General features: G+C 45.7%; 1 long non-coding RNA gene across 1 annotated transcript; it reads right to left on the minus strand.

Moving 5' to 3' along the window:
- Positions 1-6,635: 6,635 nt before the first annotated feature.
- On the minus strand, positions 6,636-23,128 carry LOC132431312 (uncharacterized). Its single transcript, XR_009520700.1, has 3 exons — positions 22,522-23,128; positions 8,905-9,026; positions 6,636-6,685 (listed from the first exon to the last, which is right to left on the minus strand). It is a non-coding gene; the product is annotated as an uncharacterized lncRNA (long non-coding RNA).
- Between the last annotated feature and the right edge of the window lie 38 nt (positions 23,129-23,166).

Raw genomic sequence — 23,166 nt, forward strand, 5'->3', positions numbered from 1 at the left:
AACATCACCAAGGGACACATTGAGTTCAGCATTCAGGATAGTCCCCTCGAAGCTTCAGAGCTATTCTTGCCATCGTTCCCACCGCATCGATGAAGATTTGTGCCCAGGAAAGGTGAGGTAGCCTGCCCAAGGCCAGCCGGCTTGCCAGGCAGAGCCGGGCCTTGACCCCCCAGCCCGGCTTTGGAGCCCGGAGCAGCCTGCCAGTGGAGATCAGGGACAAATACCACCCTTGACACCCGCCTGCACGTGCTTACTGTCACCCCCCCCCCCGTTTCCTTGGAGGGACTGGCCCTGAAATGGGGGACATGTGAGAGGGCGGGACACAAGGAAGGAGCAGAGCAGGCCTGCCCTCCACTGCAGTCAGCGCAGGAGAGGAGCAGCCCCGGGACGGAGGCAGAAGGGCAGCTCGGAGGAGAGATGCGTTGCTCAGTTCCTTGCGCACATGGGACCAGCTGGGCAGAGAAAGGGGCCCAAGATTTAAGCCTTACAAACCGCACTGAATTCATGGGACCAGACAGGACAGCCCCGGAAGGCACTAATCGTCCATTTTGCTCCTTCACCGTCCAGCTGACCTGGATCTGTTTTGGGGCGGGACAGAGTGGTCCAGGGTGGGGAGGGTGTGGGCAGGACCAGGGCTCCCCAGCCTGCCCCTCACTATCCACGTGACCCAGCTCTGCAGGAGTCCACACGAGGAAATGCGGGGGGGTTCCCTCTCCCCCAATATGCCCACCACCCCACGCCCTGTGTGGAGGGCCGGCTCTCTACCAGATCCTGGAGGTTCCAACCCTCCGTGCCTCAGATTCCTGATCCAGGACCTGCAGTTGTTCAACGTTTATAATAATGACATTGTGACTACGATTTTTTAAAGTGTGCTTATTTTATAGAGTTACCAACAGAGAAATTTACATGAAATGATTGGATGTCTGGGAGTTGCCTTTAAAAATAAAATGGGTGGGGAGGCATGGGTGGACGGATAGGAGAAACTGGATTAGCCTTCGCTCTGCTTTGGTATATATTTGAAAATTTTAAAATTTCCACTGAAAACTATTTTCCCCTGAGGCTGCCGAGGCGGGATCCTAAGATGCACCCTTGAGACCCAGCTGCCTCCCCCGCGCTGGGTTTGACCTCGGCGCCCAGGGAGGGCGCGGCGGGGACGCTCGGGCTCTGGCGCCACCTGGCGGCCCTCGCGGGACCGACACCCTGCGTTGCTTCCCGGGCGCGGGCAAATGGAGCGCTCCAAACCGGAGCCGGCCGCCCACGCCACGCCAGGCTCGGGCCCACCCGGTGCTGTCCTGACCTCCGGAAGCCCTTTCAACACCCCACCCAGCCGCGCCCTCCCAGTCCCCACTCTGACCCTCACTCCCCACTCCCCGTCGAGTCCCCTGGAGGGGCAGTTCTGGGGTGTGAGTGACGCGACACACCGGGGGACCTCCCGAGGGTGGCCAGTAGGCCCGGCCCACGCACGCGGCACATCCACTCAACTCCTTAGGGTCTCGCTTTTTGTAATTTTACCAAAATTACACAGACTAAAGTCAAATAGTTACAGGAAGCTGGTAAGAAAAGCAGCAGTTCCCTCCTCTCCACTTCCTATTCGCGGGGGCAGCTCTCTGTGCTTTTAGCTGATTCTTTCATGTTTTACCTCCACGTCACAAATCAACAGTTTTATAATCTCCGCTTTTCATTTGAGGTGTTTTCTGCTAAGGATGGAGGATGAAGATTTAGCTCTTCTTCACCCCTTACACTTCCTGTCTCCTCACCTCCCAGTTACATCTTATTTGGGGTTAGATCCATTTCCCCTTTAACAGGTTAGGTAACTGCTACTCACGGATGAGCCATGGTTATTCTTTCCTCTCTGCCATGTTTCATTTGCTGTGGATTTTATTAATTGTCTTGCGTGGGCTTTTGCTTCATGCTCTGTAGGTTTATCACTATTTTATCACCAAATTCTAACCAATTTACAAGTTGTATAAACTCAGCTATATTAGATATTCTGTTAACTTCAGTGTGTTGAAGAGCTCTTTCCTGAGGCCGTCTGCCCTGCTCTGATGTAAATGGGCTGGTATTTTCCTCTGGGGCCCAGCCGGTATCCTGGACTTACCCTCCTCTCACTTGGGTGGCAGCCCATTTCCTGGATCCTCTTTCTTCTAATTTCTTGCTTTATCCTCCCATTTTGACTGAGCACATCCTTCAGTAGCTTTCTGAGAAAGGGTGTGTGAGAGATAAAGTCTTGAGACCACACACCTGTGAACGTGTCTATTTCATCCTAACCCTCTGCAGCTGAGCTGGGTTTATAAATGTTGCTTGGGAATGACCTTCCCTCAGAGTTCTGAGGGCACTGCTACTGCCTAGTGTTGATAAGAAGTCTGAGGCCGGGCTTTCCTGTTGGTGCAGTGGTTAAGAATCCACCTGCCAATGCAGGGGATACGGGTTCGATCCCTGGCCCAGGAAGATCCCACGTGTCATGGAGCAACTAAGCCGTTGAGCCACAACTACTGAGCCCACGTACCACAACTACTGAAACCCACGCCCCTAGAGCCCGTGCTCAGCAACACGAGAAGCCACCACGATGAGAAGCCCGCGCACCTCAACGAAGACCCAAAGCAGCCCAAAATAAATAAATAAATACATTAAAAAAAAAAAAGTCTGAGGCCATTCTGATCCATGATCTTTCCTATCAAATCTATTCTTTTTCTTTTTGGAAACTTTTAGAGTTTTCTCTTTATCCTTAGTATCCTGAAAATTCATGATGATGTGCTTTTGAGGGGGGTCTAACTTTACATTGTATGGGGCATTTAGGGTACTCTTTCAATATGTATTTCATGACCTTCGCTTCTGGGAATTTAGGAGAGAAAATAAAATTAGAAGATAAATCCAGAATATCCAAATTGCAGTTTTGGAAACAGGGAACAAAAAATATAGGAAAGAAATTAATTTGTAAAAATACATGAACATTTCCCCGAACTGAGTATCGTTAAGTCTGCAGATGAAAAGTCCTTGGAAGGGGCTTCCCTGGTGGTGCAGTGGTTAAGAATCTGCCTGCCAATGCAGGGAACACGGGTTCGAGCCCTGGTCCGGGAAGATCCCACATGCCGCGGAGCAACTACGCTCACCACAACTAGAAAAAGCCTGCGTGCAGCAACGAAGACCCAACGCAGCCAAAAAAAAAAAAAAAGAAAAGTCCTTGGAAGTATTCAATGTGATGAATGAAAAAAGACCACGCAAGGCATGTGCTGGTGACATTTCTTGGCTTGCATGTTTGAAGCTGCATTTAAATATTGCATAGAAATTATTTAGACCTTAGTCTACAGTTTGGGCACTAAGTGCTACGGCTGAAATGGGGGAGAATTGATGCTGTTTGGCTGCATGAAGATGTATCCAGGAAGGCTTCGCAGAGGAGGTGAAACTTGAGCTAGATTATACCGGATGGGTGGACAGAGAGGAAAGCTAGATGTTCCACATCAGGGAAACACTGAGCTTGTACTGAACCGGCAGGGTGTGCGTGTGTGCGTGCACAGGTGACTGCGTGCTGGGGTCAGGAGGCCAGGCTGGCTGGGATATCAAGGGAAGGGGAGGTGGGACCCTATCATGGAGGCTAGTCTCATCTGGCAGTAGCGGAGCCCTGCTCCTTATTTTCCATGGAGAAAACAATGGCCTTGCTGCGTTCAACCCAAGCCCAGTCACACCAGAGAGGACCCGGGCAGCTGAGGCCGACAAGCAGGTAGAGGTTCCTCTTGGAACGGAAGGGCAGTGGGTTCTGCTCGTGTAAGTCACCCTGGGAGGACTCTCCACGACTCTCCCTTCTCTCCCCACCGAGTCAGAGTCTCGGCACCAGGAGGGATCTTAGAGCCACCCAGACACTGAGCAGAGGCCAGACAGGGCACAGGATTTGCCCGAGGTCACACTGTTCATTAGACACAGAGCTGAGTTTAGAACCCCATCTCTGGAGCCCCCCGCCCTGGGCTTTCTCCTCCCTGCCTGTGCTCAGGTGCTCACATCGGGAGAGGCAGCCTTTCATCTGAAGGTCACCTGCACTCAGCTGCTCAGCCCTGGGGGCATCATGGGGTGTCCCGCTGGGGAAGGAGGGGACAGTGGGCCAGAGCAGAGGGGGTGCTGTTGGCAAAATTTGACGTGAGGATCTGCATTTTAAGCTCATGTTGAGGATGTAAGTGCTAAGGGCAGTTACGTCCACTCTGCACGTGTCCCAACATAACATCCCACTGCTCTGCGTGTCACCGCCACATTCCCCAGGTCAGGGTCCTCAGGATGGCCCCTGTCAGAGGGTCCTGAGCAGCCAGCCCTCACAGGGAACCAGAGCCAGATGAAACACGGGTTCCGTTCAGAAATGACCCAGGTGCTCAGGTTGGCGTCCAGGTTGCTGGTAAGCAAGGTCTGGCGGTACTTATCCTCTGAGGTTGGGGTCAACTCCTTAAAGGCTGGGGTCCAAGGACACCGTGTCGGGAATATGGGGTTTGGGGGTGGTGTCCCCTGTCCTTCCTGGCTTGTGATTTGATCTCTGACCACTTTCTTTTTCCAGGAAGGACGAGTCATTCTTGTGCTCCCTGAGTCCCTGCTAATTTAATGTCATTTGTGTTTGCAGCCTTTTAGGTTATTTCACTTGTAGATTTCCCTCAATAATTCCAGCAACATTACTTTCAGAGTCCTGATTGCAGCATTTAAATTTTTTAGTATTCTGTGCACCTCCCTCCGAGATATATGGGCGCTGTCATCAGGGCAGCCAGGAAGGCCTCGGGGCAGCGGGATCTACCAGCGTTGCTTGTACAGGGGCTCTGAGACAAATGAGCTGCAGGAAGTGGTTGTCACTGCGCTCGGCCGCAACCAAGGAGTGTCTGTAACGTGCAGCTCCTCACCGGCTGGTGAAACCCCACCTCATGGAAGCACTTACCACCCCACATCTTGGTCACTCATGGGAGATTATACATGCCCACACTTCTTTGTTTTTTAATAAATTTATTTATATATTTATTTTGGCTGCATTGGGTCTTTGTTGCTGCACACGGGCTTTCTCTAGTTGTGGCGAGCGGGGGCTACTCTTTGTTGTGGTGCACGGGCTTCTCACTGCAGTGGCTTCTCTTGTTGCAGAGCATGGGCTCTAGGCATGTGGGCTTCAGTAGTTGTGGCTCGCGGGCTCAGTAGTTGCAGCACACGGGCTCAGTAGTCGTGGCGCACGGGCTTAGTTGCTCCGCGGCATGTGGGATCTTCCCAGACCAGGGCTCGAACCCGTGTCCCCTGCATTGGCACGCAGATTCTGAACCACTGTGCCACCAGGGAAATCCCATGTCCACACTTCTCAACTTCCAGCCCCGCAGGGTGTCCCCCTTGTACCACCACTGCGCCCCCAGGCTCATTCTCCACCCTTCCTGTCTGGCTGGGTCTGGGGGCTGTGCCCCCAGGTGCTCAGGGGTGGACCGAGGAGGCCGGGCCTTCTGGTGCCTCAGGACGACTGCCCCTTCGGGCGGCCTCTCGCCCACCTCCAGCCTTCATGGGCTCTGCTAACACGACTGTCTAGGTCAGGCCTGGGCGTGGTTGCTGTCCAGGTAGGGCCCTTCTTGGGGCAGCTCGTTGCCTTAACCCTGCCCATAGGTCTGCCGTCCACTTCTGTCTGCTTGTTGCAGAACCAACCTCCCCAAAACTGAGTGTCATAAATGACTGGGGTTTTTTTTATGCACCTGGGTTCTGTGGGTTGGGAACCCAGAAGAGGCAAAGACAGGAAAGTAGTCTCTGCTCCACGGTGTCCAAGACCTCAGCTGGGAAGACCGGAAGGCTAGGGCAACGCGACAGCTGGGGCTGGAATCCTGCGGAGGCTTCCTCGCTCACTGCAGGTCTGACAGTTGAGACCGGCTGTCAGCCAGAGCTCCTACACAAGCCTCTTGGTGTGGTCGCTCTACACGAGCTGGCTTGGGCTTCCTCACGGCATGGCGGCTGGGTCCCGGGAAGGAGCGTCCCGGGGAGCACAGTGAGGTCCATGGCGTCTTATGATCTCACCTCACGAGTCCCCCAGTGTTACCTCCCCCATACTCTACTGCTCCAGGCAGCTAGAGCTGCTACCGCCGCTGCCTCTGGACACCGGATGTAGCTGTACCAGGGCTAAATGAGTCTGCATAGACCGACCTCGTTTAGTCACTAGCTTCCCATCTGAGGTCTGGGAGGGATGTGGCTGATTGGTGGAAGCTTTTATATGTGCTTGCCCTGTAGTTGCCAGGGAGGCTGAAAGGGTGAGGTGCCTGGCATTTTCTGCTTGGGGTGGGGGAGGTGATTTTTGTCTGATAAAAGGGTCTCTGTAGACACATGAATACAAATATATTAAAAGAGGTGAAGGACTTCAGATGCTGGGGTCGGGGAGGGAGTACTGAGTCTAAAGAAGGGAGGTTCAGCTCTGCAGGCCAGAGAAGATTGTAAGTTCTGACTTGTCTGTAACAGGTGTTGTTGGGATGTGCCCTCTGCTCGCCCCTTGGGCAGAGTATAAATTAAGTACCGTGTACATTTCCCCCCTTTTATCGATGGGAATGGTATGTCTGAGAAAAACTGGGATATCGTCTTTTAACTGCAATTTCAAAAACTGTTTCGGAACATTTTAATAAAATGAGTGAGAAATTATAGACTCTAGATTGCGGTTATAGGATATCTTCTTTTGGTATCTTTAAATTCAACTTAAAATCAGTAGGTTCTACAAAAGCAGTGAAGATGAAAAAGAAATTCAATATAAATTATTCTGACATTGAGAAGCAAATTATAACAACTTTCAGATCACATAAAAAGCAGTAATTGATTCAGGGGAAAATGTAAATTTTCAATAGAAGAAATGAATAGATTTTGGGATTGTTTGATGACCCAGTTAATGAATCGCATGAACACATTGGAAAAGAATGTAACTTCTTTGCTAATTTGATATGAAATGCTGACATTGACAACGACAAAATAAAACTCACAGACTGCCACTTCAGGGAGGTCATCCATGACACTCCCATGACGTTAATAAACGTCATTAATTCAAAGGGTTTTTAAGATTAGTCACTGAGCAAAATAACTCAAAATGCCCTGAAACCTTACAACTCATATGTGAAATTTGATAGAGATTTCCTTAAATGCAAAAGTAATCCTTAAAATTTACCAACAATGGGTTGTAAAGATGTTATTAGTCAGGGTCCAGTCAGGAGATAGAAACCTCACAGCAACTTGAACAAGAAAGTTTAAGATAAAGAATTAACTTTAACACTGTATACAAAAATAATCTCAAAATGGATTAAAGACCTAAATGTAAGACCAGAAACCATAAAACTCCTAGAAGAAAACACAGGCAGAACATTCTTTGACATAATCAATATTTTTTTGGATCCGTCTACTAAAGCAAAGGAAATAAAAGCAAAAATAAACAAATGGGACTTAATTAAACTAAAAAGCTCTTGCATAGCAAAAGCAAACGAAACCGTCAACAAAATGGAAAGACAACCTATTGGGGAACTTCCCTGGTTGTCCAGTGGTAAAGAATCCGCCTTCTAATGCAGGGGACGTGGGTTTGATCCCTGGTTGGGGAACCAAGATCCCACATGCCGTGGGGCAACTAAGCCTGCATGCCGCAAACCTACAGAGACCACGCGCCCTGGAGCCACACACCACAACCAGAGAGAAGCCCACGCGTCACAACGAAGAGCCCACACTGCAGCGAAAGATCCCGCGTGCCTCAATGAAGACCCCACGTGCCACAACTAAGACCTGACGCAGCAAAAAAATAAAGAATATAAAGAAATACTAAAAATAAATAAAAAGGCTTTGTTAACCTTAAAAAAAAAACACTGATAACTATTAAAAAAAAGACAACCTACTGAATGGGAGAAAATATTTGCAAATGATGTGATGGATAAGGAGTCAATATCCAAGATATAAACACAGCTCATACAACTCAACATGAAAAAAACAAACAACTTGATTAAAAAAATGGGCAGAAGACTTTAGACGTTTCTCCAAAGAGGACGTGCCGATGGCCAACAGTCACATGAAAAGATGCTCAACATCGCTAATTATCAGGGAAATGCAAACCACAATGAGATATCACCTCACACCTGTCAGAATGGCTGTCATCAAAAACAACACAAATAACAAATGTTGGCGAGGGTGTGGAGAAAAGGGAACCCACATACACTATTGGCAGAATGTACATTGGTGCAGGCGCTGTGGAAAACAGTGTGGCGGTTTCTCAAAACACTAAAAATAGAACTACCATATGACCCCCAAATTCCACTCCTGGGTATATATCCAAAAAAACAAAAAACGAATTCGAAAAGATACATGCACCCCAATGTTCATAGCAGCATTTTTACGGTTGCCAAGATATGGAAGCAACCTAAGTGTCCATCAACAGATGAATGGATTAAGAAGATGTGGTACATATATACAAGGGAATACTACTCAGCAATAAGAAAGAATGAAATAATGCCGTTTGCAGCAACATGGGTGGACTTGGAGGGTATTATGCTAAGTGAAATAAGTCAGACAGAGAAAGACAAATACTGTATATCACTTATATGTGGAACCTAAAAAATACAACACACTAGTGAATATAACAAAAAAGAAACAGGCTCACAGATATAGGGAACAAACTATCGGTTACCAGTGGGGAGAGGGAAGGGGGAGGGGCAACGCAGGGGTAGGGAATTAAGAGGTACAAACTGTTAGGTATAAAATAAGCTGTAAGGATATATTGTAGAACACAGGGAGTATAGCCAATATTTTATAGTAACTATAAATGGAGCATAACCTTTAAAACCTGTGACTCACTATACTGTACACCAACTTACTTCAATTGAAAAAAATTTTTTTTTAAAGAATTAACATTAACATGGGATCAGAGTAATAAAGGTTTGGCTAGAAAGAAGTAAAGATGCTTACTTAAAGAACGCAGGCACAGCAGATGCAGGGAGTGGCCATCACCCCGGGTGAGACAGAGCTCCCACGGAAGCGGTCCCTCTGCAGGGCTGAGATCCAGAACTTCTTGGAGAGGTCTCGGTTCGCTGCAAGGCAGAGAAGTCAGTGAGGTGCCAGGTTGACAGAACTTGCTGGAAATCTGCCCCTGTGGTGCCAGAGGGACCATCCACGGGGAGGTGTCATGCTTTAGAACCTGCCCCAAAGCCATGGGAGAAAACGCCAGGGGAATCTGTTCACAGGACAGTGCCTTACGGGCCACAACCCCCCGTGAAGCTGCCCCGAGGGTGCCAAGGGAGCTACTGGCTGCTGGGAATCATTGGAGCTAAGTGCTGCGGAAGCCGCACGTGCTGCTGGAAACCCTGTGTCTTGCAGGAGCCAGATGCTGGCGGATCCCCCTGTGCTACAGGAGGTGGCCACCAGGAACGCACCTGAACCAGGAAGAGAAACCCCTTTCTCCTCCAGTGTCCCTACAGCGCCCTCTGCTGGCAAAACTTAACACATAGCAGCTGGCAAACAAATATTTCCAGGGTCCAGCTTAATTAATTAATTATACAACAACGAAGAGATATTGGGAGCTGAGAAGCAATAAATTGACAACTGGCACAGAAGGTGAAGGAAACTTTTCTAAATTACTAAATCACTAACTTTTTATCCACCATGGTGGAGGGAAGACCATCTTTTTTTTTTTTTTTTTTAGGGAAGACCATCTTTTTAATTTCTCTGACAAGATTATTGTCCTTTAAAGAGTTCGCCAAAGAACTTGCAGCCAGAAACTATAAGGAAAAAATGTTATAAAGGTGTAGCAGATAATTAATAATTCTATTTTATTTTTCTGGATTTTATAACGTTTGTGGTATTTTTCAACTTAAAAAAATTTGTAACATATTTTTCTCATTCTAAATATTTACTTCCATTCCTAATATTGTATTTAGTTATTGTGTCATTTTTCTCTATGAAAAAATGATGTTTTAAAATTATATATTTTAGAGTTCCCTGGTGGCCTAGTGGTTAGGAATCCAGGCTTTCACTGCCAGGGCCCCGGTTCAATTCCTGGTCGAGGAACTGAGATCATGCAAGCCACACAGCGTGGCCAAAAAAATAAAATTAAAAATTGTATATACTTTAAACTTTATTGCCTAGCAGCATTCAATAAATGTTTGCATGAATTAAGATATATCTCCTGCTCCTTTTACTACATTATAGATTCCTTGAGGGCAGAAGTAGGGTTAAACTCAGAGAGGAACATCCGATCTAATTGGATGGGGAACTCAGAGAGGTCATCCAATCTAATCTCCTATGGACAGGAAGGAAAACGAGCCCAGTGCTCTTACTATCCTTCCCTGTGTGTGTGTGTGTGTGTGGTGGGGAAAGAGGGCAGGGATAGAGAGAGAAGTGCCGCCTGAGCCCCTGCATCCCCGGGTGGCTGAGTCGGGCACCCGTCCACTCCCCTCCCCATTCTCGGCACTGAAAAGTGTGTTGGGAGCAGAGCCCCAAGAGGCTGTTCTTCAAAAATGGGAGTGGTTGGGGACATGTAATCAAAGTCTTACAAAGGTCCTGACAATCCCAGCAGCAGGCTGGGCCAGGGTCATGACGGTCATCTTAAATGGGAAATCAACAAATCAAAAGGTATGAACTTTAAAAAAGCTTAATATTCTTCACTTTCGCTCAAATTTTTGTACCAATTTATGTCTTCACCAAAAAATTATGTAGAAGCGTATTTCCCAGTCCCCTCACCCTTGTCAACCTTGGATATTATCAACCTATGTCAGTCTAATAGCAGGCAAGTGATTTCTCATTGTGGTTAATTTGTGTTTAATTACTAGAGGGGTTGAACATCTTTTTAAATGTTCGTGGATCATTTTAATTGTTTTTTTTTTTTGGTGAAAACCTATGGTTGTTAGTTATTGCTGGGTTCCTCTTTTATTTAAGTGCTTCTTTAAGCTATTCAAAAGAGAAGTAGAGGGCAGATTCTACTAGTGGACGGCAGCCTAACAGTAGATTACTGAGTATCACGCCTGCACATAGTAGGTACTCAATAAACCTGTGGCAAATTAATGAAAGATCATCAAGCAACCCGCTTGGTGAGGTGTGTAGGGTACTATTCTGTCTCGCTTTTTTGTCCTCCTGATTGATTCCGAGCTTGGGTAGAGGAGTGAAATCTCTTCCTGCTTTTGAGGGGAGGGGAACCAAGGTGGAGATAGGATGCGATGGTCCAGTACGAACAGGTGGACTGAATCCTACTTGGCTCATGATTTATAGAGATGATCCCAGGGAGGGTGTGGCTTTCAGAACATGGCACTTTTAGTTCTTGCTTGATGACAGACTCAAGTTCTGAATCTCGCCACAGAGAGAGCCCTAAACTCGGGATGATTCCAAAATGTGGCAAGGTGCTGTCTTCAAAGTTACCCCTCACAATTTTCAATCTTCCACCTAAAATTTTCCATCACAAGCTTAAAAGGATGCAACTCCAAATTTAGTGCAGCTATTAACATATTTTAAAATAAGACTTATGTGACTCTTGGCTATACATGCAGTGATATCTAAATACCATAGCAATTTGATATCCACCACTTAAAAATACATAAACACACATCTTTGGTCAATTCATCTTTGACAAAGGAGGCAAGAATATACAATGGAGAAAAGACAGTGTCTTCAGTAAGTGGCAGTGGGAAAGCTGGACAGCTGCATGTAAATCAATGAAGTTAGAACACTCCCTCACATCACACTCAAAAATAAAACCAAAATAGCTTAAAGACTTAAATATAAGACATGACACCATAAAACTCACAGAAGAGAGCATAGACAAAACATTCTCTGACATAAATCATCAGTTTCCCAGGACAAAAGAAATAAAAGCAAAAATAAGTAAATGGGACCTAATCAAACTTACAAGCTTTTGCACAGCAAAGGAAACCATCAACAAAACAAAAAGACAACCAACGGAATGGGAGAAAATACTTACAAATGATGCGACAGACAAGGGCTTAATTTTCAAAATATACAAACAGCTCATACAGCTCAACATCAAGAAATGCAAACTACCCAGTGGACATAAGACCTAAATAGACTTTTCGCTAAAGAAGACCTCCAGATGGCCAACAGGCACATGAAAATATGCTCAACATTGCTAATTATTAGAGAAATGCAAATCAAAACTACATTGAAGTATCACCTCACACCAGTCAGAATGATCATCACCAAAAAGTCTACAAATAATAAATGCTGGAGAGGGTGTGGAGAAAAGGGAACCTTCCTACACTGTTGGTGGGAATGTAAATTGGTGCAGCCACTGTGGGGAACATTATAGGGGTTCCTTAAAAAACTAAAAATAGGCTTACCATATAATCCAGCAATCCCACTCCTGGGCAAATATCTAGAAAAGATGAAAACTCTAATTCAAAAAGATACATGCACCCCAATGTTCATAGTAGGACTATTTACAATAGCCAAGACATGGAAGCAACCTAAATGTCCACCAACAGATGAATGGATAAAGAAGATGTGGTATATATACACAATGGAATATTACTCAGCCATTAAAAAGAATGAAATGATGCCATTTGCAGCAACATGGATGGATCTAGACATTATCATACTAAGTGAAGTAAGTCAGAGAAAGACAAATATCACACGATATCACTTAAATGTGGAATGTAAAAGAATGATACAAATGAACTTATTTACAAAACAGAAGAAACAGACTCATAGACGTAGACAACAAACTTACGGTTATCAGAGGGGAAAAGGGTGAGGGATAAATTAGGAGCTTGGGATTTAGAAAAAGAAAAGTAAATAAATAAATAAAAAAATATATATAAGTTCTTCTTTAACTGTTCCTTTTTCTTCCTAAACTTGTCTTTCCAACCACTTCCCACATCTAACTTTATCCTAGTATAATACATGCTATGTTTGGAAGTCTTTTATGAATTATTCCTATCAGGTTTCTCAGCAACATAAATATAAATTAAAATTTAAGGAAAGTTTATATCCTATGATCAGAAGTCTTTAAGTACTGAAAAGTTTCTTCTGGTTAGGGTTATCATTGCCATTATTAGTAACATGTATTTGATTAAAGCAATATATATTGGTTGCTAATTTTGGTAAATAATTGTTAAACATAAAAAAGTAAATTTTTATTGGAAATGCATCTCTTAATGAGGTGAATGAGGTTGTTTTTCTCTCCCAATCAGTTTATTTATCTCTCTACTGGAATAAGATACATTAACATCAGATCAGTTCCTTTTTTTTATTGTTATAGGTGCTGGTGCTGAGAAACTTCCACATAGATAAGTATAAGAGAAAGGAAGGGTTTTTTTACAGCAATGCCACAAAAGTTTTTGGACTCGAGTTATAAGCCAGAAATCATGCAGTGATCAGCAAGAAACTAACATAACATTGTAAAGCAACTATACTCCAATAAAAATTAATTTAAAAAAAAAATCATGCCATGATCCATCATTAGCAATTCTTTTTTATGGTCTATCAGCTGATGATACAATCAGTTCTTGCGTCCTTCCTTGGTTCTGCGTGCTCCTGTGGTGTCAGCATCATCTTCCCTGGGCACTTATGCTGTCAGCCTGTGGCACTCCTCCGACGTGAAGAGGAGATATTGATACTTCCCACTATACAGTCAGTGCGTGCTGCACTCAGTAATTTCACAGTGTGCAAAGAAAAAAACTGACAAAATGCTCAAACCCACCTTTCTGGGTAATGTTTAGCTCAGCGACCACCAAAGCACCTTCTGCCTGTTGGTTCCTGGGGATGTCTGTGCAGGTATCTAGCTTTTGCCCGAATCTCATTTCTGTTTTGACACCTGTGCTTCCTCTACACATCCTCACTGCAAAAATCAGCTCCTGCTCCGCACTCACTAGTTTTCTTCTTGGTGACCACTCAGGCTGGCACATTTGCTGGAGCAGTTTCTCAAAACTCATTCTCCTTATATCTGCAGAAGGTGGACCCATCGTTGTCAGAGCTCTGAGCCTCTGACAAGTCCCCTGCACCACGTTTCATCTCTGTGCTCTGAGCCTTGTGCTTTCTTACACATCCACGCCTATGCCTTCGATTTCTGTGCATGAGCACAGATGTCTCATAGTTATATCTCTAGCCAAGATCTCTCCTCTTTTAGTCATATTCTTCCCAGACATCCCTCTTGCCCATCTCTAAGACGTTTCCAAACTTAAATTTAATATCTCCAAAACTGAACTTTTGAGTCCTTCCAAACCTCTCCCTCCTAAAAACAAAAAACAGAAATGAAACAGGCCAGTTCTCTTCCAGGGCCTCCCATTCCCATTCAGTGACTGGTACTGCTGTCCACCCAGCCAGAAACGTGGGAGTGACCTTGACCCCTCTGTCCTGCCCACTTCCAGCAGCCCATCCCTTACAACCCCTGGAAGGTCCAATCTCTAGCTATGTCTTGGTTTGGGCCGCTCTTCTGCAGTCCTACCATGCACACTGGTTCTCACCATTTCAGTGGATTCTTGCTCCCAAGGGGCAGTCATGCTGGGCCCCACGAGGTTGGCTCATCCCTCCAACCTTGTCTGACATCATGTTTCCTTTGTTCTCTCTCTCCTCTAACCGCACTGTCTTACTTGGGGGGCTTCCTCCTGCCACAGGCTAATCCCCTTGTTGAAAATGAGTCCCCCTAAAACAGAGTTCCCTTACTAAGTTTATGACTAATCTCTATGCGGAACTTTATTCCCTTTGTTGTCCCACACTTCTTCCCTTTCAGGACTGAGGAGTATCAAAGAAAAGGGGTGACTGAAGCCAAGCAGGACCCTGCAGGACCTTCCCTAGTACAAAAGCCCCTGTGCTCTGAGCATCCCGGGACCTGCCTTCTTCCAGCAGCCTCTCCAGTCTGGTTGCCTCTCCTGCCTGGCTCACCTCCCACACTGCAGCCTCTTTGGACTACGGGGGTGTCCCTCTTGGTCAGACCCGCTTCAGGAGAGGCGGTCCCTTCTGGTCTGACACTCTCTTCATATTATGGGAAGGGCATGTATGGTTCCTAGCAAAGACAATGGGTATGTCTATGGTCGTGTAATGTGTCCAAAATAGATTCATCTTGAAATTTATGGAGTAATCAGAGAACAGAAATTTCTAATAAGTGTTCCTAGGGAATTATTATAAATTAGTATATATTGACTAGGCATCTGCTGTGCTAGGCACCGATGGGAGAAATAGAAATTTAAGATCAAGTCTCTCTTCTCTCAAAGAAGTAATACGTGCTTGTCAAAATTAAAACAGTTCTGAAGTATAAAGAGTAAAAGTGAAAGGCTCTATTCACTCCCTCTCAATTCCTCTTGGTGAGATCTTTCCAAGCTGTCTTCAATGTTCTTAGAGGTAAATATACATGCATCTGTGAATGCACACACACACATACACCGGGTTTTTAATGGGACTATGCTAGACACATTGTTCTGTAACTTGCTTCTTACAGTTTTACACCTTCCCATGTTCTATGTGCATATAGATCTACCTCATTCTTCTTAGTGGCTGCATCGTGTTTATAATAAGGACATACTATCATTCATTTAACGTTGTGTATTGATGGACATTTAGTTTAGTTCCAGTTTTTCCTTAACAGAGTCACATGCATAAGAAATTAACTTGTATGAATTCAACCATATGTGTTCAGCAAACAGTAAAAACAAACAGAGGAACAAGGAAGCAGTAAAAACAATGAGTAAGCATGCGTGGTGAAGAACACGGGTTCTGGAGCCAGACTACTGGATTCAAATCCTTCTCTGCCTCTTAGTAGCTGGGTGATCTTGGCCAAGTTACCTAAGATCTCTGTGCCTCACTTCCTTATCTGGAAAACGGAGGTAATGATGGTGCTTATCTCATCGAGTTGTTACGAGGATTAAATGATTAACACATGCAATGTGTTTAGAATAGTTCCTGGTGCATAGGGAGTACTAAATAAATGTTAACTATCATTCTATTATTATTATTAGTTATTTACAGAGTAGAAGGTATAGAGGAAGTTTTATTAAATATGGCTAACATTTATGAATTGGTTAACATTACTTCAAAATTATTTTGGCCAGAAGAAAGTGGTGGGGTGTACCTACCTTCCCTGGTCTGCAGCTCGAGGGACACTGCAAAGTTTGGTAGAATAAGTCCAAGTAAGGTCTTGTTCCCTTTTCTTTTTCACTTAGCTTTTGAACCAGCAATGGTACAATTATAGATAATCTGAATAGTCTCTGTAGTGTGACTTGTGATATAACAAAACTTAAAGATACCTTTATGGATGTGTTTTAATAAACCCAGAGACAAAGGGCTGAGCCTGCCTTGTGCTTTGGGTCTCCCCAGTAACAGTGCTGATTATACCAGACTTCCACCTGCTAATGCAGCAGGTGGGGGGGGGGGGCTTCCCAGCAAGGGTGAGGAAGCCGGTGGATGGCAAAACCAGGAGAAGCAGAGACACACCTGAACAGGTAAACAAACTCCTGTTGCTAAGAAGGCAGTAAATCAATCAATCCTGTAAATCTTGGGGCTGCCCCAGATCCTTCCAGTCAAGAATTATAATCTAGTTTCCACGGAGTCCAACTGTGTTACCACGAGGCCCAACGAGGCTGAAGCTTCGGCTCTTCCTACGCTCCCACGTGAACCATTAGAGTAAATCCTCCGTTATCTGAGGCTCCTGAGTGAGTCTGATCTTTGACCTCACAGGGTCTAACTCAGACACTAGCAAATGGTTTCATAAAAAAGAATATATAGGGCTTCCCTGGTGGCGCAGTGGTTGAGAGTCCGCCTGCTGATGCAGGGGACATGGGTTCGTGCCCCGGTCCGCGAAGATCCTACGTGCCGCGGAGCGGCTGGGCCCGTGAGTCATGGCCGCTGAGCCTGCGCGTCCGGAGCCTGTGCTCCGCAACGGGAGAGGCCACAACAGTGAGAGGCCCGCGTACCGCAAAAAATATATATATATATATTATAGTATCTTATAAACTTTCAACGAGTAGTAAATAAGTCACAGGGATCTAATGCACAGTATAGTGAATACAGACAAGAGTGTTGTACGATAATTACGTAATGTGATGAATATTGTGACAGTGGCAATCAAAATACAATATATAAATGTCAATGTAACATCCTGTACACAATGTTATATGTCAAATTTATTCAACAAAAAATTATAGTATCCAATTCTGGTGAGGGAGTAAAGAGAATGTATCAGTAAGTATGGAGAGTCTAAGATCTGTACCCTTTTATCTGCTCATTCTACTTCTGGGAATGTCACCGAACAAAACAAAACAAAATACAGCAACCAACAACCACAACAAAAACCCTAAGTATAGAAAAAGCTTTACATTGAAGATGACCTTCGCCACTGTAAATAGTGAATCATTAGAAACAACCTCGCAACTAGTTGTCTGCAATCAATATCCAGTTCCCTTGCTCTGTAATTATGATGGAATCCCTGACCTAGGTCAGCACATGGCTGTCAAAATTTATGACTACATTTCCCAGCCTCCCTTGCGCCCAGGTGACCATGTGACTAAGTGCTGGCCAATGGAGATACAAGCAAAAGTGAGGATATGGCTTCTGACTGAGGCTCCTCCACTCTCTGCCTAGAATGTGGATGTAGTCGTGAGCCACCTGGGACTGTGCTGATGTGGGCAGCACCCTGGGGATGGCAGAACAATGAGATGGAAAAAGCCTCTTTGTCTGCACTGTGGAGCCACCATACTAGAGCTGGTCTTTTCGGATAAGAAAACTGTAAATTCAAATTTCCCTTTGTTTGTTTGTTGGCCACGCCACATGGCTTGCAGGATCTCTGACCAGGGATCGAACCTGGGCACCGGCCCGTGAGCCATGGCCGCTGAGCCTGCGCGTCCGGAGCCTGTGCTCCGCAACGGGAGAGGCCACAGCGATGAGAGGCCCGCGTAACGCGAAAAAAAAAAAAAAAAAAAAAAAGAACGTATGTTAAAGATTTTATTGAACTTATGAGGGAAATTAGGCAGATGTTATAAGGTGCCAAGAAGCACAAATTCATATGGAGTAAAGGAATGTTGAAACGAATGGAAAATGGAGGTAAAACTGGCTTTCCACAGGGTAGGAGGGAAGACACTTGAACCTTTACCTGAAAGGGCAGAATCTGCTTAGTTACAGACAGGAATTCTGCATTGCTATTAGTTACCTACAGTTAGTTAGAGTTGTGAAATAGCTTCCTGGGTCTGATCAGGTGGAAGGGTGTGTTAACAGATAATGGGTACTTTTCCATCAAAGTACAAATGTTTTTCTCCAAAAGGAAGGTTAAAAGAACCTTCAGTGATGGTATCAGCTCTGGACTACAGACCTCTGGACTCCTTTGAAGGGAGAAAAATAAACCCCTATTTTCTTAAGTAATAATTGTTGGTTTCTGCTAAACGCACCAGGGAAGTCCCATTACTTTTACTTTTTAATTTACACAGTGGTCCATCAATAAATTGAATGTCCACTCTCAGGGGTTATAAAGCAGCTTGCAGCAGACCAACGTTCCCACTAACAACAACTAGAAAAGCCAGAAAGAAATGTCAGAATCCATCTCTTTGAAGGCAGTGAAGAACTGCTGAAGAGACAAGAACTGGAGGAGTTAAGACTCCAGAAAGCAGGGGCTTCCCTGGTGGCGCAGTGGTTAAGAATCCGCCTGCCAATGCAGGGGACACGGGTTCGATCCCTGCTGTGGGAAGATCTCACATGCTGCGGAGCAACAAAGCCCATGCGCCATAATTACTGAGCCTGCGCTCTAGAGCCGACGAGCCACAACTACTGAACATGCGTGCCACAACTACTGAAGCCTGCGCACCTAGAGCCCATGCTCCTCAACAAGAGAAGCCACCGCAATGAGAAGCCTGCGCACCTCAACAAAGAGTAGCCCCCGCTCGCCACAACTAGAGAAAGCCCGCGTGCAGCAACAAAGACCCAACGCAGCCAAAAATAAAAACAAAACAAAACAAAAAGACTCCAGGGAGCAGAGAAACCCAGAGGGTGAGCAAATGTCTGTAGCCACTTTTATTTACCCTGAGGGCATCTGCCAATTCTGGACACAGGCATGAGGCTGAGGATCCAGACTTTGAATCCGCAGAGGGCCACTGCTGGGGACAGGCAAACAGCAGAGATTTTGGCAGAGACCGAGTGGGGAATTCCAAGGACATGTGCCAGATTCTGGGCAACTCTGTATTTCAAGAAACTGAAATTTAAGTGGAAAGCCTCTGAAAAGCAGAGGAAGCTTTGGATAGACTTGCAAGGTGAAGATTTGCATTTGAGACCTGCTGGGGTGCTGATGGGGTGGGTCGCTGCAGAGCAAACTCCAGGCTCCCAGGTGGAAGTTGGAGACACAGAGGTAGACTGAGCCCTACCAGGATCTCAATGCAGCTGTGACTCAGTACCAGATTGGCTACTCTTCTCATTGGTCTCGTGGAGGAAGGGGTAAACCCTCCCTGGAGGATAATAACATTTGAAGCCTCTACAACTTTTTACAAGCAAAATTTGGCATCTAGGGACTTCCCTGGTGGCGCAGTGGTTAAGAATCTGCCTGCCAATGCAGGGGACACGGGTTTGAGCCCTGGTCTGGGAAGATCCCACATGCTGTGGAGCAACTAAGCCCCTGTGCCACAACTACTGAACCTGAGCTCTAGAGCCCGCGAGGCACAACTACTGAGCCCGCATGCCACAGCCACGGAAGCCCGCGTGCCTAGAGCCCGTGCTCTGCAACAAGAGAAGCCACCGCAATGAGAAGCCCGCGCACCGCAACGAAGAGTAGCCCCTGCTCACTGCAACTAGAGAAAGCCCACACAGAGGAACGAAGACCCAACACAGCCAAAAATAAATAAAATACATTTATAAAAAAAAATTTGGCATCTAATAAAAAATTACTGGATATATGAAAAACCAGAGAGAACAGACAATAGAAACAGATCCACAGTTAATCCAGATACTGAAGTTACCTGACTTTAAAATTACTACGGTTAACATGTTCAAGAAAATAGAGGAAAAGATGGAGGATTTTACTTGAGTATTGAAATCTGGAAAAATAAATCAAATGGAAGCCCTAGAGCTAAAAAGTACATTAAATAAAATTATGAATTCAGTATATTAGACACAACAGAAAACAGGGTTTTAACCACTGGACCGCCAGGGAAGTCCCCCTCTGACTTTATTTTTAATTTTCTTGCATAATATGTGATTTATAAGGAGTTAAATTTAAAAAAAAAGTATTCTAGCATTCCACAGAAGTTTCTCAAACTGTAAGCCTACAGCAATGATTAGCTACTTTCTTGCCTCCGTAGTCACCTTAGTTTTAATTCATCCCTAAATTTAAATCACAAAACAAATGTTGTATATAGAATTCTTTTTAACTTTAAAAATGGATTAAACCGTAGAACACAGATAGATTACCCAGAACTTAATCCAATAGTATTGATACCATGGTTTAATTTACTTCATCATCTCTGCCCTTATTTTATTTTATTTTTCAAAGTTAGTACATTGCCTACGTACGCATCTTTTGGGAGACAGATGAATGGAGTACTTGTGTTAAACATCTGGGGCCAGGATATGTCAGAGATTCAAAACCAGGACACAGAACATGAGGGCTAAATGCTTCTAGAATGATTCTACCCGAGTCACAGGTGAGCAGGTCAGGTCCTTTCTGATAGTACCTGAGATCTATCCTCCCAGCCCATGTTTCCTGAGCCTCGGAGTAACTCTCATCTGATATTTTCATAACTTCTTTCAGCTTCTGTCATTTTCAAGGGTGAATGAAATTATGTATTCCCAATCAGATGGGAACAAACCTCCCTCTCCACCTGCTTGTTTTCTCTGTTCCTTCTACATTCCTCTCATCCAGCCAAGATGCTGAATTAAATGACCATATCTCCTAATATCAGTGAGACTGAAAACTTATCAGACTGAAAGTATGAATCATCATTCAAATTCCCCCCAAAATTCTAGTTTATAACCACTCCTCAGAAATTCCCATTTATAAATAGAAAAATCAAGAATGAAGTTATTTTCTTTTTAAATCCATTTCTCCATCTATAAAAACATTAGTTTACCACACAACTTAACCCACTGCATGTATATTGTTCTGATCCAAGCAACTATGAATAAAGCTGAACTGCCAAAACTTCCTATTTCTTTTCATTTTTTCTAGCAAGAATTGGTAACATTTAGCATTAAATTTCACTGTCATGCAAAGGATGTGTAAGGATTTTCTGGTTTTACTCCACCGGAAGTAGGATCAATTATGCAGAAGTCCCCTGATTCTCTATCACCACAAAACCCACAGCAACCAAAACACATACACAAATTAAGAAGAATTCTTCATCTCAAGAAGTTGCAGTTGAAGCCACTAAATGTAAGAACAACAGAAAAGACGCAGATTAATAAAATATAGTAAGAACCATAAAAGTTGAATTATGCACTTTCATCTTGATAGATACTGCTATATCGCCCTCTTAAGAGTTGGACCAATTTAACCTTCCACAAGTAAGGTATGAGGGTGCCTATTTCCACATAGCCTTGTTATCATAGCATGGTATCCAATTTTTTTTCAGTCTGAGAGGTAAAAAGTGGTATTTTGGTATAGTTTTATATTTAGTATCTCATCATGAATGAGATGAGTAATTTTTTGTATGCTTACAAACCATTTGTATTTCCTTTTCAGTGAATCATATTTTAGTAGCTTTTGCCCAGTTTTCTATTTTGGTCTTTTTCTTATCAAATTGTGAGAGTTCTTTATGTACTAAAGAGATTTGTCTCTGATGTGAACTGGCAATATTTTCCCCCGTTTTGCCATTTGTCTTTCGCCTTGACTCAGAAGTTGATTTGGCCCAAGGTAAAGAACTTTAATTTCAAGGCTTTCCTAAGTGTTTGTGTACTCAAAGGAGGCTACGGAGGTAGGAGACTCTTGTTTGGAAAGACACAGCCACCTGCCTGCTTCCTATGCCCTGTCAGGCCCGTGGGCAACGCCTGCAGGTCAGCAGAGGAAAAAAGGGAACGGATGTTGCTCGCATGGTGTGTGCAGAGTCCTCCCGGTGGGGCCAGGAACACTGGCACACAGGGCACCTTTGGGAACACGTTTCTCTGCCCGAAGATGGATTTAGGCGCACATCCCACCCGAGGCTTCCCCCAGAGAGTGGGAGGGCACCAGGAGGGGGGGGTCGTGTTTCCCTCTCCTGGTGGAGGGTGTCAGAGCGTGTGCAAAGCCTCTTTCAGACCATCCGCGGCTCCTGGTGTGATTCTAGACCCAACACATCCATTTTGGGAAAGGTGTAACCTCACCGGAGTAAACTTTCTGGGGTCTGAGGCGGATTCTAGCTTCCATTCCCGGGTCCTGCCAAGGGCGGGTGTAACCATCTCTCAAAGCTCGGCCAGGACCTGTGCTCAACCACCCAGGCTCTGCTCTCGACCTCTGAGCATTTCACACAATGCCCTCAAGATTTTATGCACCCTTGTATTTTTGTTTTTTGGCCGCGCCACGTGGGATCTTAGTTCCCCGACCAGGGATGGAACCCGCACCCCCTGCACTGGAAGCGCAGAGTCCTAAGCCCTGGACCGCCAGGGAAGCCCCTGTGCACCCTGGTCGTATTTCCTCACCTAGACATCCGACATCAGCCGCGCAGAGGTTTACATGTATTGCCACATCCGACGGCAGAGCACTTCGGCAGCAGGCGGATCTCCACAGATCTCGTCGCCGACAGCGTGTGGGGACCGGGTCAGGAGGGCCAGCAATGAGCGGAGAGGCGCGAGGGCAAGGGACTGGGAAGTTCACCCAAGGGAGGCCCCGGCGGGGTGATGGACGGCGGGATGAAAAGCCCGACTTTAGGGGGAACATCACATCTGGCCCAGCCTGGCGGGGTGGGGGGTGGGGGCGGACCCGGCTGCAGAAGGTCCAGACTCTCCCTCGGGGGGGAAAAAGGGACTTCCTGCCAGGTGCTCTGGCCTCTTTCGAGGTTTCTGGAGAAACGAAGCCAGGCTCCATTTCCTCTGAAGTCAGGCAAACCGGGCCGGGCCAGCAGTCCCGCCCTGACAGTTCCTCAACCCTCAGAGGCTAGGCCGGCGGTTTCCCCAGCTCCCGGCTGAGGCCCGCAGCATCTAGCCGTCCGAGTCTTCCCGCCAGCCCCGCCCCCGCCCCCCAGGAAGTCCGGGGTGGGGTCTTCGCCCCAGCTCCTTCTCGCTCTTCCCTCTGCCCGCCCACATCTTCCCCCAGCCTCCAGCCAGCGTCCTCGCCCCAACCCCGCC

Source organism: Delphinus delphis, chromosome 9 (genome assembly GCF_949987515.2).
Source record: "Delphinus delphis chromosome 9, mDelDel1.2, whole genome shotgun sequence".
NCBI lineage: Eukaryota > Metazoa > Chordata > Mammalia > Artiodactyla > Delphinidae > Delphinus > Delphinus delphis.